At 35.8% G+C, this 16,346-nt stretch overlaps 1 protein-coding gene across 2 annotated transcripts in view; it reads right to left on the bottom strand.

Annotated features, from left to right (window-relative positions):
• The window catches only part of LOC145285803 (protein NDNF-like), a 280,481-nt gene that overhangs the window by 75,686 nt on the left and 188,449 nt on the right, over positions 1–16,346 (bottom strand). The gene's annotated exons all lie outside the window — the stretch shown is intronic.

Genomic DNA, 16,346 nt, shown 5'->3' with positions numbered 1-16,346 from the left:
TTAGCTCTTTACATCAAGTGGTTTTATGCATTTAGCATTTAATGGGCAAATGTTACTGTATTAATAATTACATTTAATTTTCGAAATTCTAGTTTCTAAAATAAACAATGAATTGTAAATATAAATTAATGAGAGTTTAAAAAAAAAGTTCCCCCAGGCAACGTGAAGTAGTTACGTATTTCCATTAAAAAAAAAGTCCACGAGGAAGAAGACAATTGAACTTAAGGTATTCTATAAGACATGATGAAACATCTGATTAAAATTTAAAATCTTACGCAAGAACACCAAAGTACTTGTTGACAACAACTACGAAAGATAAGAGATTGAGATATATAAGAGTATAACAGATTTGTATAAAAATCTACAGCTGAGCTTGTAAGGGCACAGTTAGAATAAAATATCTAGTTATGGCTTTTGTCGCTTTGAATTTTAATGGAAAGAAAATATTTATCAAATTCTACAAATATAACAAAAATATCAATGCGGAGTTACTCTCTTTAAGAGCATATCTGAGAAAATTGACCACATCCTGTCTGCCCACCCATCAACTAACATCCACATTTGTGGTGACTTCAATGTCCACAATGTGGAATGGCTGACCCACTCGAACAAGACAGATGAGGGGAGGTTCTGTCATGATTTCGCCATTGCCTATGACCTCACCCAGATTGTTCACGAACTCATCTGTGTGCCCGATACTCCTGGTCAGTACGCTAGCCTTCTAGACCTTTTTCTCGCAACTTCCTCTGAGCTATGTTCATGCTCCATTCTGTCCTCTTCCGACCACTCGGTTGTATCAGTTAAGATAAAAACGAAATGCAATAAGTCCTCAGACGTACCTCTCCACCATACTGTATATGGATACTCTACGACTGACTGGGATAGCTTCCGTACATTTATATCTGATCTACCCCTGCATTCCATGTTTAAAAAGGATGGGTCCTCCATGGCATCAGACCTGAACGAATTGCTAATTGTAGCTATAGACCGAGTCATACTACCCAAAAAATTCCAACAAAAACCTAACAGCCAGCCATGGTTCTCCCCAGAATGTGCTGCTGCCATCGCGCACAGAAATCACTTTTTCCAAGGCTACCAACGTAATAGATGTATTGAGACTGAAACTTCTTTCAAGACTGGCAGCAACCACTGTAAAAGAGTAATAAAAAATGCAAGAGAGTTATATGCTCAGCCCGTTAAATCCAAATTAGCTGAGCAGCAGCTTGGTCCCCACCAGTTTTGGCAAATAGCAAACAGGATCCTGAACAGAAGCATGCGTTCTATCACAACCATCATCAATGGACCTGAGGTAATCTCATCAGCATCAGACAAGGCTAAACTATTTGCCAAGAACTTTGCAGCTAATTCTACCCTATGCAACCAAGGCCATCAACTCCCCGTTTGTCCTCCTAACGGACAACACGCTCTGCAATGTACAAATATCTGTGCATGAGGTAGCCGAGCTAATCAAGAACCTTGATTCCAGTAACACAACTGGCCCTGACGACATTCCAATTATAGTGCTGAAAAAGCTTCAACAAGAACTTGCTCACATACTTACAAAACTGTTTAAGCATTGCCTTAAAGAGAAGTGCTTCCCAAAACCCTGGAAAACCTCATCAGTATGACCTGTATTTAAGAATTCAGGTGATAAGTCGTTTCCCTCTCAGTACAAACCAATAAGTCTCCTGTGTATCATGAGTAAGGTTGCTGGAATCCATATTAAATAGAGAAGTAGTCAACCACCTGAACAGAAATAACCTTATTTACATGCAATATGATTTCCGCTCTGCCAGATCTATAACAGATGTGCTAACTGTTATATCTCATAGGATTAGTGAATCTCTTGACAAAGGCTTCCTCTCTAGGGCAATTGCTCTTGACATATCAAAGGCCTTCGATAAGTATGGAATAAGGACGTACTTCACAAGATCTCCAGCAACGGTATAACAGGAAATGTTTTCTCAATCATTAAATCATTTCTCTCTGATAGACTCATAAGAGTAGTGGTTAATGTGCAGAAGTCAGAGGCCCGAAGTATTAATACTGGAGTTCCTCAGGGGTCCATCCTGTGCCCAACTCTCTTCCTGATCTACATCAATGATCTCCCAAAACACATACTTAAATCATTTGTTGACATCTATGCTAATGACACGACAATCTATGGCAACACATCAAAGGCTGTAAATGACAAAGTTCTCTCTGATTCTCTCTCTTCTGATCTTGAGCGCGTGGTACAGTGGGGGAAGAGGTGGCTGGTTACTATTAATGCATCTAAAACCAAGCTCCTATCTTTACATCATCAACGCTCTGATCCCCATCTGGCATCAATTGAAATGGGTGGCTCTCGTCTAGGGTAAACTCCATGTTTTGATAAGCTTCTGGGCTTGACCTTTACTCCTGATCTGAAATGGAACACGTACATCAAGTCAGTTGCCAAGGTCGCCGGAAAAATGGTAGGATCCTTCCACTGCTCCAGAAGATATCTCACTATTGATGAAATTCTCTATCTATATAAAAGCCAAGTACGTCCAAGGATGGAGTACTGCTGCCACATCTGGGCAGGAACTGCTAAAAACAGCCTATCCTGCCTTGACAAAGTACAAAATAGACTTCGTGGCTTAGTGGATTATACCCTTTTCTCTTCCCTGCAACCTTTCTCCCATAGGAGAAACGTTGCGAGCCTGTCTTTGTTTTATCGTTACTACCATGGCAAGTGCTCGTCTGAGCTCCAATCTCTGATCCCCCCTCGCTAATCTTTCACAATAAACACCCGTCTAGCTGAAACCTCTGCCAAAAATTTTCCTAACTCTTTATCTGTGCCAAAACCAAAACGTAGATTCTATGAATAAAGCTTCTTTCTAAAGTGCACGCCTGTGGAACTCTGTTCCGTTTGCCTGTTTCCCACCTGACTACAACCTGGATATCTTAAAGTCCAACATAAAGAAATTCCTGATAAACTGCCCCCTTAAGTAAGACACTTTATCAACTCTCCAATACTAACGTTCTGTATTCCCGAGTCGCTTCCGGGCCTTGATAAGTGGTGACTACCCTGTAAAAAAAAAATGTTAATATTTACTACAAACTCTGATCTCTCAGGTATTGTCATGGCTTAAGGCAAAATACTCAGATCGTAATTACGCATGACCACGTGTGTTGGAACAAGCCCACACAGCTAAAAATTTCTGCAAATCCAAATTATATTTATTTTTAAAAATAATGTTTACGGCCGGCTTTTCTATGTTTTAGATTATGTCATTTTGTGCGTTTTAGAAAATGCTACAAATGCTAACTCTCTTAAAAGAAATCGGAAGTTTTCTTCCGAATATATTTGAGGAACAAGTTTCAGGAAACGTGTGAAAGCATTTATCAAGAAAAACAAAAAGGATACAAAAATATCTGTTAGGCAAATTATTTGGTGACTAATAAATTCTTGTGACTTTTAATAAACTAATTGGTCATACAGTGTCATTTACTTATTTGCTCAACATATTGTAACATTTGCTTTCTCACCATATATATATATATTATTATTTATTCGAGGGTAAATAGTTACATTTAGTTGCTAAAAACAGCCATCTGTTTCAGTCAATGAAATTTCGTCAGGCGACCCTGAACCATTCGACGCTATATATATATATAAAGAAACAAACAAAAGACCGAGCTCTTAAAAAAAAAAAAACAGGATCATAAAAGTTGCTCTCTCTTAAAAAAAATGGAAAACAATGGAGAATTCGTATTTCAACCTTTTGAAAAAATTGTTCCAAAATTTCACTATCTATTATTAACCATTATTACTACATTATCTATTTTCTTTCTATTTAAAAAAATGTTGCATTGCCAGAAGAAACGCTGGTTTTTTAAAATTTTCAAACGATATAATGCTTGAAACTGTCGAACTGGACATTGAAACAATTGTAACATAAAATGAAATACACTTTTCGTTGCCATCAACACCTTGTCTTGAAGTCTTCAGTTTGCACACACAGTATATATATCAATCATATTTCGGCGTAATATTTCATTAGAGTGTTGCAATCTCTAGCCTACATTAAACAAACATGGTTTCGTGATTTAGCAGTCGTCTTATACAGCCGATATATAATAAAGTTATTAAAAATTGCTTCAATTTTGTACCTTGTCTTATCTGACGGTCGCCTTATTTGCCGAAATGTAAGGTATATATTAGTGTTGGGACGATTAATCGAAATCGAAATCGGAATGGAGAATCGGAAAAATAGCAAGATTTTGGCGTATCGGAATCGGAATCAGAAAAGTTGATGCCTATTTTCCGATGCCAAAACGATTCTTTTAATTGTCTTTTTTTATTTGATTTTGTTTAATATAAAATTTTCAGTTGCTGGTTATAATGATTAAATAATAAATATTTATTGATTTTAAAATATCAATAAAGCTAAAATCGATAGATCATCCTCCACAAGGAAAATATCTGCATATTTAACATGTGTTATTTATGGAAATCAGGGAAATTAACCATCTTCTAGTTAAATAATTAGGGATTCATAGAGAATCGGAATCGGTAATTGTATCAGACTCGGGAATTTAGCATGGAATCGGTCATTATATCGGAATTGGGAAAATATTGGAATCTTCCCATCACTAATATATATATCTATAATATAAAGCCGAACGTCTGTGTGTGTGTGTCTGGTCACGAATAGGCTCCTATATGGTTGACTATTATAGAAACTGATCACATATAATGATAGATGTATCGAGACACAGGAATGGGTATGTTTGATCTGGCATAATGATGATTCATTAAAATTCTGAGGTCTGCGTACGCGCCTGCTCCACGAAGTATGGAAATAAAAAATTTAAAAATTTAAAAAAAAAAAAAAAAACGTTTACAAGTGTTTTTGATGTAGATGTACATAATAATACTTTGATAAGTATGTTTTAACTTTAATAGGGATGGTATAATAAAATTGTGGGGTCTAAGTTCGCGCCTGGCCTCCATAGAATGGAAATAGGCACACACTTTAATAAAGACTTTTCATATCTATCTGCGTAAGTATACTTTCATAATTATGTTTCAGTTTGAAGAAATATGGTATAATAAAATTATGGGGTGTTCGTTCGCGCCTGACCTCCATAGAATGGAAATATGTCAAAAAGTTTAACAAGGATTTTTAATATAGATCCACTGAATATTGTGATAAGTGTTTCACTATGAACATGTATGGTATAATAAATTATGGGGTTTATCTATTTTATTTTTACTTTCATCATATTTTGCTTTGGTTTTGATACCCCCAAATTCGAAGCTATCTCTTTACAACCCTTCCTTTTCATAACCTATCATACTTTCATAAATCAGAGTCCATTTTCTGTAGGCTGTTTTTAAACCCAGTCAACGACGGGTACTTTTCTAGTATATATATATATATATATATATATATATATATATATTAATATATGTGTGTGTGTGTTTACTTATTACTATTATCTATTATTTTTACTATTACTATTATCTATTATTTTTACTAGTACTATTATCTATTATTTTTACTAGTACTATTATCTATTATTTTTACTATTACTATTATCTATTATTTTTACTATTACTATTATCTATTATTTTTACTATTACTATTATCTATTATTTTTACTAGTACTATTATCTATTATTTTTACTAGTACTATTATCTATTATTTTTACTAGTACTATTATCTATTATTTTTACTAGTACTATTATCTATTATTTTTACTAGTACTATTATCTATTATTTTTACTAGTACTATTATCTATTATTTTTACTAGTACTATTATCTATTATTTTTACTATTACTATTATCTATTATTTTTACTATTACTATTATCTATTATTTTTACTATTACTATTATTTTTACTAGTACTATTATCTATTATTTTTACTATTACTATTATCTATTATTTTTACTAGTACTATTATCTATTATTTTTACTATTACTATTATCTATTGTTTTTACTATTACTATTATCTATTGTTTTTACTATTACTATTATCTATTATTTTTACTAGTACTATTATCTATTATTTTTACTAGTACTATTATCTATTATTTTTACTAGTACTATTATCTATTATTTTTACTATTACTATTATCTATTATTTTTACTATTACTATTATCTATTGTTTTTACTATTACTATTATCTATTATTTTTACTAGTACTATTATCTATTATTTTTACTATTACTATTATCTATTATTTTTACTATTACTATTATCTATTATTTTTACTATTACTATTATCTATTATTTTTACTAGTACTATTATCTATTATTTTTACTATTACTATTATCTATTATTTTTACTAGTACTATTATCTATTATTTTTACTAGTACTATTATCTATTATTTTTACTATTACTATTATCTATTATTTTTACTAGTACTATTATCTATTATTTTTACTATTACTATTATCTATTATTTTTACTATTACTATTATCTATTATTTTTACTATTACTATTATCTATTATTTTTACTAGTACTATTATCTATTATTTTTACTATTACTATTATCTATTATTTTTACTATTACTATTATCTATTGTTTTTACTATTACTATTATCTATTATTTTTACTATTACTATTATCTATTATTTTTACTATTACTATTATCTATTATTTTTACTAGTACTATTATCTATTATTTTTACTAGTACTATTATCTATTATTTTTACTAGTACTATTATCTATTGTTTTTAAGTAATAGTTCCCATATGTTAAATTCTATACTATAATTCCGAGTTCGACAAGATATATCTGAAGAAGGTCGGAGGTTATATCGACCGAAACGTAGTGTAAATGTAGCTCAAGATGAGAACAGTGGTTCAAAGATTCTAAATATAGCGAATCCTCATGTAAAAAATTCAGAAATGTAATTTTAATAGTTTTAAAATAAATAATCTCTATTTTTACTGTAAATATAATTGCCACATTCTTTAAAAAATGTATACATCGGAAATTGGAACATGTGTAAAAATCACATTAAAATAAAACTAGTTCAAAGATTAACAAAATTCCATCTTCGGACATTTTAAAATTGTTCAAGTCCAAATTAAAAACAAAAAACAAAACTTTAGCGACACCAGTTATATTTGAATTTTGCGGATGGACGACGTGCACAAAACGTGACTTTCTTTTCTTTTTCTCTATCTCCCTCACCCCAGTCTCTCTTTTACTCTTTTTTTTCTCTCTCTTTGAATCACGCACTACTAAACAAAATGAACATTTTTTTTCCAGAATGAAACCTAATTACAGGAACTAAAATAATTCAAGGTAGGAATAGATGATTTATTTAAACAAGAATAAAGTGGGAGATTACGGTATTCAAATGGTTAACGACACGGACTGACGACCGGCATGTTTCAAATTCGAAAAATCACTTTCACTTAGAGTGTTGGCAACCTTCTCGTGGTCCCTCCTGTAAGTATCCGATGTCTTTCTAGAAATATTTCTGATTAGAAAAACATGTGACGGAACTAACCTATGTTATCTACTAATAGACTATTCCAATGTTAATAAATACTGGAAGATTAATCCACCTATTGTATGCTTTACAATACACGGCTATAACAGTGGTGACGTCGGATTCCGAACTCACAGAGTTCACTCGAATTTAAAATACCCCCTCAAAGAAACCAACGACGGAAAACTGAATTAAACTAAGCAACTGTTCAGAAAACACTGATGAATGGAGAAAAACAGCAATTCGCGAAAAGTGCATGGACATAAATGTTTGAATTGCAAACTCGTGGAAAGTAAGAATATTTCCATCTTTTTTCTTCTCTTTGCTTGGCACTGTCACGACATCTTGGCGTACCCGTAATTAAAAAAAAGAAGAGAAATACGAATTAATTATTCGTGTTTTTTTCTCGCGTCATTAAATAAGTCCGTAAACGACCAAGTTCTCTCTGATTCTCTCTGCTCTGATCTTGAGCACGCGGTACAATGGGGAAAAAGTGGCTGATTACTTTAAATGCATCTACAACCAAGCTTTTATCTTTACATCATCAACGTTCTGATCCCCATCTGACATCAATTGAAATTAATGGCTCTCGTCTTGGGGAGGCTCCATGTTTTGACAAGCTTCTGGGCTTGACTTTAACTCCTGATCTGAAATGGAACACGTACATCAAATCTGTTGCCAAGGTCGCTGAAAAAATGATGGGATTCGTCTATCGACCCAGTAGATATCTCACTACTGATGCAATTCTCTACCTATATAAAAGCCAGGTACATCCAAGGATGGAGTATTGTTGCGACATCTGGGCAGGAGCTGCTAGAAACTCATATCCTGACTTGACAGAGTTTAAAATAGACTTCGAAGCCTACTAGGAGATGCCCTTTTCTCTTCCATGCAACTTCTTTCTCACAGAAGAAACGAGAGCATGTCTCTGCTTTATCTTTATTTTCTTAACAAGTGCTCGTCCAAGCTCCAATCTTTGTTCGCCCCTCGCCAAAATTTCACGAGAAACACTCATCTAGCTGAAAACACTATCAATAATTTCCCCCACTCATTATCTGTGCCTAAAATAAACGTAGATTCTATGAACAAAGCTTCTTTCTTAGAACTGCACACCTGTGAAACTCTCTTCAGTTTGCCTGCTTTCCAGTTGACTACAATATGGTTGTCTTCAAGTCCAACGTAAACAAGTTCTTGATGAGCCGTCCCCTTAAGTAATCCAATTTACCAAATTTCAACTACTAACGGTTAATATGATATTGTTCCATCGACTACTGTACACTCTTTAACTCTTATCCTCGAGTGACCTCTGAGCTTTTATAAGTAGTGACTATGCAAAAAAACAAACAAACAAAAAAACTAATATAGACACGATCAAGTGGGGAAGTCAGTACATTGGCAATTATGCAGACGATTACATCTTGAAACAAAATGCTACAAGCACAAACCGGCAGCAGTACTGGAAAATGAAAGTCACAAGATCCTATGGGACATGTATATGCAAACGGATAAACCCATTCAAGCAAGAAGACCGGATGTCATAATAGTTAACAAGAGGAAAAAGGCATGCCAGATTGTAGATTTTGCCGTTCCAGCAGTCCACAGTGTGAAGATCAAGGAGAATGAAAAGCGGATCTGGAAAATGAAGAAAGTAAAAATAATAATAATAATAATAGGAGAACTTGAAATGATACCAAATACTTTGAAAAAAGAATGGGAGAGATTGGATTCAGAGGGATGACCGAAATAATACAAATTTTAATAATGAAAACTGCAGAAATACTATGGAAAACCCTTGAATGTGAACACTAAAACCAAACATAACGTACTACATGCACTGAGATTAAAGCTGATTTCAGGAACGTCACCAACCACTGTAAAAGAGTAATAAAAAATGCAAGAGAGTTATATGCTCAGTCCGTTAAACCCAAAATAACTGATCAGCGGCTAGGTTCCCACCAGTTTTGGCAAATAACAAATAGGATCCTTAACAGAAGCGTGAGTTCTATCCCAACCATTATCAATGGACCTGAGGTCATCTCGTCAGCATCAGACAAGGCCAAACTATTTGCCAAGAACTTTGCAGCTAATTCTACCCTATGCAACCAAGGCCATCAACTCCCCGTATGTCCTCCTATAACGGACAACACGCTCTGCAATGTACAAATATCTGTGCGTGAGGTTGCCAAGTTAATCAAGAACCTTGATTCCAGTAAAGCAACTGGCCCTGACGGCATCCCAATTATAGTGTTAAAAAAAGCTTCAACAAGAACTTGCTCACATACTTACAAAACTGTTTAAGCGTTGCCTTAAGAAGAAATGCTTTCCAAAACCCTGGAAAACCTCATCAGTATGACCTGTATTTAAGAATCCAGGTGATAAGTCGTCTCCCTCTCAGTACAGACAAATAAGTCTCCTGTGTGTCATGAGTAAGTTGCTGGAATCCATATTAAATAGAGAAGTAGTCAACCACCTGAACAGAAATAACCTTAGTGACACGCAGTATGGTTTCCGTTCTGCAAGATCTGCAGAAATGTGCTAACAGTTATATCTCATAGGATTAGTGAATCTCTTGACAAAGGCTTCCTCTCTAGGGAAATTGCTTTTGACATATCAAAGGCCTTTGATAAGGTATGGCATAAGGACCTACTTCACAAGATCTCCAGCAACGGTATAACTGGAAATGTTTTCTTAATCATTAAATCATTTCTCTCTGATAGACTCATCAGAGTAGTGGTTGATGGACAAAAATCAGAGGCTCGCAGTATTAATACTGGAGTCCCTCAGGGATCCATCCTGGGCCCAACTCTCTTCTTGATCTACATCAATGATCTCCCAAAACACATACTTAAATTATTCGTTGACATCTATGCTGATGAAACGACCATCTACGGCAACACATCAAAGCCTGTAAATAACAAAGTTCTTTCGGATTCTCTCTCCTCTGATCTCGAGCGAGTGGTACAGTGGGGGAAGAGGTGGCTGGTTATCTTTAATGCATCTAAAACCAAGCTCCTATCTTTACATCATCAACGTTCTGATCCCCATCTGGCATCAATTGAAATGGGTGGCCGTCGTCTAGGGGAGGCCCAATGTTTTGAGAAGCTTCTGGGCTTGACCTTTACTCCTGATCTGAAATGGAACACGTACATCAAGTCAGTTGGCAAGGTCGCTGGAAAAATGGTAGGATCCTTCTACCGCTCCAGAAGATATCTCACTACTGATGCAATTCTCTATCTATATAAAAGCCAGGCACGTCCAAGGATTGAGGCATACTAAATGGATTTTAATTGGAAAGGTTTCCTCATTTATTAATTATGTAACAAAACCAACAACATGCAAATATTTCAAATGCTTGTACGGAATTTTTTTCTTGGTCACGATTCTACAGTCTTTATTACTCTCAAATAACTTATTTTCTATACTAGCAGTTCAGCCTGACTTTGCTCGAGCCCTATGTACTGTTCATAACTTGCCCTACACGTGAATACACTTTATGTAAGATTTAACAATGTTTAATCCAACATTTGTTTGAGTAATGTCATAGAGACCGCAGAGGTCAATTTTCTCAAACATTGACCCCAATTTTCACCTTTTAACATTTATTATTTTGGTCACAAATCAAAATATAAAGTTTTATTCATGTCCCAGTTTACTACATCTAAAATTTCAAGCCTTTAGACCCAAACTTATCGGAGGAATTTGGTAGAATCTGTAAAGGTCAACTCCTTCAACTTTGACCTTTTGGCAGCCAAATTTTCGCCTCCATATTGATTAAAATGCCTGCCGCACGTTTGAATATCCGTTATGTATAATATATAGACACTGCAAAGGTAAAACTTTTAAACTTTGATCCCTTTGCAGCTTAAATTTTCGACCCAAACCGATTAAAGAGTTTGCCCCATCTTTGAATACTCTTTATGTAAAATTTCAAATGTTTAGACCAGAAATTGGCTGAGTAATTTGGTAGATACTGCAGAGGTAATTTTTTTTAACTACCCCCAATTTTGACCTCTTAGCATTTATTTATTTGGGTTTAAATCAAATCGAAATGTCCAAGTAACCTACATTTAAGATTTTAAGTGTTTAGACCCAAAATTGGCGGAGGAGTTTCGTAGAGTTTTCAAAGGTCTAGCGTTGAACTTTGACTCCTTGACAGCCAAATTCTTGCCGAAAACCGATTAAAAAGATTTTCTCAAATCGTAATACTCCTTATGCCAAATCTCGAGTCTCTAGACAGAAAATTGACAGTTATTTAACAGGAAAATGTACACAGACACACACAGACAAACATGTTCACTTTTATAGATATCTAGATAGATAAATAAAACAGTAGATGTATGTATATATTTGTGTGAAAATATTTAACCGATAAACTTTTAAACTATTGGTCGCATCACACTAAAATTAATAGGAAATAGTAACTATGCACCAAGGATGGCTTATAACGAGTAAAATCTTTGGAGGGATGAATAATACGTACAAAAGTATATCAGAAGTTGAAAAACAAAATATTCATTTCAACTTGCCGACATTTCTATTAGTTTGCGCATGCGTATACTGTAGTACTTACCAACAAAACAAACGCCCACGTGTTTGTGCCTTGTATAGGCATGCGCGACAACAAAACTTGGGGTTTTATAAGCGGAAGTCTCGAGGTTGTCAGGAATCTACAGGCGCATGCGCAAGAGAAGGGATTGAGATAGTGGTATAAAAGGCAGGTCGAGTGAGAAGGTTGTTGTTTTTGTCATTGGACGTTACAGTGACGCATGCGTTAGCAGGTGATTAAGAGGCTGTTTTTTTTGTGTGTCAAGTCGCTCACCTCGGTGAAGATCATATAAGTCGTGCACCTCGGTGAAGGTGAAGGTCATAATCTATTTCGGCCATTTCGTTTTGTCTCTTTTCCTGGACAACTATGGCTGGGGCAAAGTTTGATTTAAAACTGATACCCGAATTCGACGGATCCACTTCTGTTGTCGACTGGGTCGAAAGGGTTGAGCTGACCTGCAACCTCTGTGAAGTAAAGGGGGTGCATACCGTGATTCCCCTGAGATTGGCTGGAGGCGCCCTAAGTGTATATCAGCAACTTAGTGCCGTGGAGAAAGCTGATGTTACCTGTATAAAAAATGCTTTGTACAAGGCATTTGCCATGGATCCCTGCACGGCCTATGAAACATTTACCTCTAGGAAACTCATGCCAGGAGAAACCATGGACGTCTTCTTCGCGGAGCTGAAGAAACTTGCAGTTCTATTTGGCAATGGAGTGTCAGAGCAAACACTGGCATATGCGTTTGTGGTCAGCCAGCAGTCGGTCCTTGTTGATGGAACCCCACGCCATGTGCGCGATCTTCGCCCAGCTAGTGAAGTACATCCCACAACTACAGAGAGCGATAAATCATCAGATGATGAACTGCTGATGAGTGAGGTCACCGAGCAAGAGAGTGGTAGTTGTAGTTCGTCTGACCAGGTAGGATCAGAATCAGAACCAGAACCACACCCAGAACCAGAACCAGAACCTGAATCCGAGATTGTAAATACCACCCTTCGCAGAAGCCAATGAACTAAGAGGCCATCCCCGTAGTGCACTCTATGTGATCATCAGATCAGGGGGGAATGTAGTACTTACCAACAAAACAAACGCCCACGTGTTTGTGCCTTGTATAGGCATGCGCGACAACAAAACTTGGGTTTTTATAAGCGGAAGTCTCGAGGTTGTCAGGAATCTACAGGCGCATGCGTAAGAGAAGGGGTTGAGATAGTGGTATAAAAGGCAGGTCGAGTGAGAAGGTTGTTGTTGTTGTCATTGGACGTTACAGTGACGCGTGCGTTAGCAGGTGATTAAGAGGCTGTTTTTTTTTGTGTGTCAAGTCGCGCACCTCGGTGAAGATCATATAAGTCGTGCACCTCGGTGAAGGTGAAGGTCATATATACTAATCATAGCTAAAAGTAGTTTAATTTTATGACTTTCTAATCTATCTGTCGGGTTAGCTCAAACGGAAAATGTTTTGGTTTCGAATCTAGCTGATGGCACGCAAGTCATTAAAAAAACTTTTGAAATCAGTACTATATAAACATAGAGAATTGATTCTATAGTAATAAATACGAAATCTGCACGAATTAAAATATAGTAAGCGTGTTTTACGACCGACAAGGTCGAAATCCTAATTTATTAAACTCACTTCGTCTGTCTATTTCCATATTTTCAAACTATCCCTTCCGATACTAGGGGCCTCAAATGATTGGATTTTTTATGGACCGTTCTTTTATGGGTCTTTAGCCGGTTTAAATAGTTTTTAAGAGGTCAAACTCTAAGGCCTTCCAAAAGTAAGGCCTCCTAGTTTTCTATTTCGCTCGAATGGATCGAAAGCCCATGGTCCATATTGATTAACCATATCGTATTACTTAGACCATGGTCCATATTGGTTAGCCATGTCGTATTACTTAGACCATGGTCCATATTGGTTAACCATATCGTATTACTTAGACCATGGTCCATATTGATTAACCATATCGTATTACTTAGACCATGGTCCATATTGGTTAACCATATCGTATTACTTAGACCATGGTCCTTATTGGTTAATCATGTCGTATTACTTAGACCATGGTCCATATTGGTTAACCATATCGTATTACTTAGACCATGGTCCATATTGGTTAGCAATGTCGTATTACTTAGACCATGGTCCATATTGGTTAGCCATGTCGTATTACTTAGACCATGGTCCTTATTGGTTAATCATATCGTATTACTTAGACCATGGTCCATATTGGTTAACCATATCGTATTACTTAGACCATGGTCCATATTGGTTAACCATATCGTATTACTTAGACCATGGTCCATATTGGTTAACCATATCGTATTACTTAGACCATGGTCCTTATTGGTTAACCATATCGTATTACTTAGACCATGGTCCATATTGGTTAATCATATCGTATTACTTAGGCCATGGTCCATATTGGTTAACCATATCGTATTACTTAGACCATGGTCCTTATTGGTTAACCATGTCGTATTACTTAGACCATGGTCCATATTGGTTAATCATATCGTATTACTTAGACCATGGTCCATATTGGTTAACCATGTCGTATTACTTAGACCATGGTCCTTATTGGTTAACCATGTCGTATTACTTAGACCATGATCCTTATTGGTTAACCATATCGTATGACTTAGACCATGGTCCTTATTGGTTAACCATATCGTATTACTTAGACCATGGTCCATATTGGTTAACCATATCGTATTACTTAGACCATGGTCCATATTGGTTAACCATATCGTATTACTTAGACCATGGTCCATATTGGTTAACCATATCGTATTACTTAGACCATGGTCCTTATTGGTTAACCATATCGTATTACTTAGACCATGGTCCTTATTGGTTAACCATATCGTATGACTTAGACCATGGTCCTTATTGGTTAACCATATCGTATGACTTAGACCATGGTCCTTATTGGTTAACCATATCGTATGACTTAGACCATGGTCCTTATTGGTTACCCATATCGTATGACTTAGACCATGGTCCTTATTGGTTAACCATATCGTATTACTTAGACCATGGTCCATATTGGTTAACCATATCGTATTACTTAGACCATGGTCCTTATTGGTTAACCATATCGTATGACTTAGACCATGGTCCTTATTGGTTAACCATATCGTATGACTTAGACCATGGTCCTTATTGGTTACCCATATCGTATGACTTAGACCATGGTCCTTATTGGTTAACCATTTCGTATGACTTAGACCATGGTCCATATTGGTTAACCATATCGTATGACTTAGCCCATGGTCCATATTGATTAACCATATCGTATGACTTAGCCAATGGTCCATAGTGGTTAACCATATCGTATGACTTAGACCATGGTCCATATTGGTTAACCATATCGTATGACTTAGCCCATGGTCCATATTGATTAACCATATCTCCATTACAAGTCATATTTAAGTGTGTAATCTATATTACTATTCTTCCTATAACGAGGTTAACAAAGATGGATTCGTACATTCGCGAAGGTATTAGAGCAAAGTGACATGCTTTTAAGTTCTCTAAGGTTTATTGATTCACGTGTGTTCATAACTCTGTGTCTATGCATTGTTCATAACGGTTGGAATTCTACGCTCTTCTGCGTGACAGCAAGCACATCTGTACTAAGCAGTCAGAATTCTCAATTCATATTTAGAGAATCTCGCCCATTTTAACAGATGTAAGCTAATATATAACATATAACAATATAACATGTAATTTAATATATCTCAAATCAGTCTCATCAAATACTGTACTTTGTTTTGTTGTCGTATGCTTTGTATGTTTAGTTCTTTAGTCATCGTTGTGTGTGTGTGTGTGCGTGTGTGTGTGTGTGTGTGCGCGCTTATTCGGGTTTAACCGGCTTCATCCGAAGGAGGAAGTCATATAGGAGTATGAAATTCACAAGCGTTCCCCAGTCGCATGTACATCCCTGTCAAGGGAGATGACGACGTTGGGTTTTTGCAACTCTTGCAGAGAGATGTCAACATCCGACATACAGTGCCTGGTATTCCCAAATGGTCGCCCATTTTAGTACTGATCAGGCTCAATGTTGCTTAACTTCGGTGATCTGACGAGAACCTGTATGTCAACGTAATAATTTGTATCATCATCATCGTCTCATATCGTATGAATCCAAAGATTCTATTGTTAGCATTGGTTCCCCCGATATTTTTCTAGTAAGAATTAATTCTAAAAAGACATCAGATACTTACGGGAGGGACCACATAAATGTTGCGAATATCCCAAGTGAAAGTGAATTTTTTGTGGAATGAACTGGATTCGAACTTGAAACAGCCAGGTCA

Source organism: Euprymna scolopes, chromosome 10, assembly GCF_053919585.1.
Source record: "Euprymna scolopes isolate OS-2025 chromosome 10, ASM5391958v1, whole genome shotgun sequence".
Lineage (NCBI taxonomy): Eukaryota > Metazoa > Mollusca > Cephalopoda > Sepiida > Sepiolidae > Euprymna > Euprymna scolopes.
The sequence above is the reverse complement of the archived record's forward strand: the minus strand, read 5'-3'. Positions and strand labels throughout refer to the sequence as shown.